Source organism: Cyprinodon variegatus, unplaced genomic scaffold, assembly GCF_000732505.1.
Source record: "Cyprinodon variegatus isolate N-32 unplaced genomic scaffold, C_variegatus-1.0 Scaffold77, whole genome shotgun sequence".
NCBI lineage: Eukaryota > Metazoa > Chordata > Actinopteri > Cyprinodontiformes > Cyprinodontidae > Cyprinodon > Cyprinodon variegatus.
This window is the reverse complement of record NW_015150530.1, coordinates 1,379,010-1,380,034: the sequence shown is the minus strand read 5'-3', so window position 1 is coordinate 1,380,034 and position 1,025 is coordinate 1,379,010.

Sequence of the window (1,025 nt, the reverse complement as noted above, 5' to 3'; positions counted from 1 at the left end):
GATGTAGAGAGAAAAACAAGCTTACAAGCAGCTCCAATGAGCAGAACAAACACCAGAGACCTCATGGTTGCTGAGTGATCTTGTTGATGAGAGAACTTCATCTGCAGCCGTGGTTTATATTGAACAGTAGGTCTGAGCTTTGCATAGCAGGACACCTCCCACCGTTATCTGCGTCCAATCAGACTTCTGGGCTAAAACTCTGAGTGATGGAAAAACAAATTTGACTTGTGCCAAGAGTTGGCTTTCAGAATTACAGATAAGTGGCTCAAATCAATTTAAAGTTTCCTAAAATTCTTTAAAGTAGATTAACCTTAGACATGACAATATGCATGCATTGTTCTGTTAGAAAACCTTTTGGAAGTCACTCGAAATATTCATATGTCCCAAGATCTCTGTTATTTCTTTTTTGCTAGAAATATATATTTCTAGGTCAACAAGTGGCACATTTATTTATGTACAGTTTACTATTTTAAATAAAAAACATACCAGTTGTGATCTAAACTTAAATTTAGCTTAATATACAGATTGAAATATACAGATTTATCTGTTTTCACAAGATTCTGTGCTGTGATATGTAGAATAGAATAGAATTCAACTTTACTGTCATTACGATGTCACAAGTACTAAGCAACAAAATGTGGTTTCTATCTGTCCAGAAGTGCTATACAAGATATAAATATTTATTTACATGTGCACAGAGACTATGTATGCATTGACTATAAATGGTGTATATAAACAGAGTTATTATAAGAGGCTACAAAATAAATAAATATGAAAAACTTTCTACAGATTATACGGGGGAGTTGGGTTATGAATTATATTTATATATATTATTGGGGTTATAATACATGGTAAATAAAGGTAGATATTAGCAGGTAAAAGATTTGCACATAATATACAGCTATGGTTGAGAAGCATGTGGTGTAAGTGGTGTTGGATCCGTGTACGCGTGTGTGAGGAAAGTCCATATGTTGTTGTTGTGTGTGTTTCTTTTTGGGGGTTAGGATGGGGGGGTAGGGATTCGT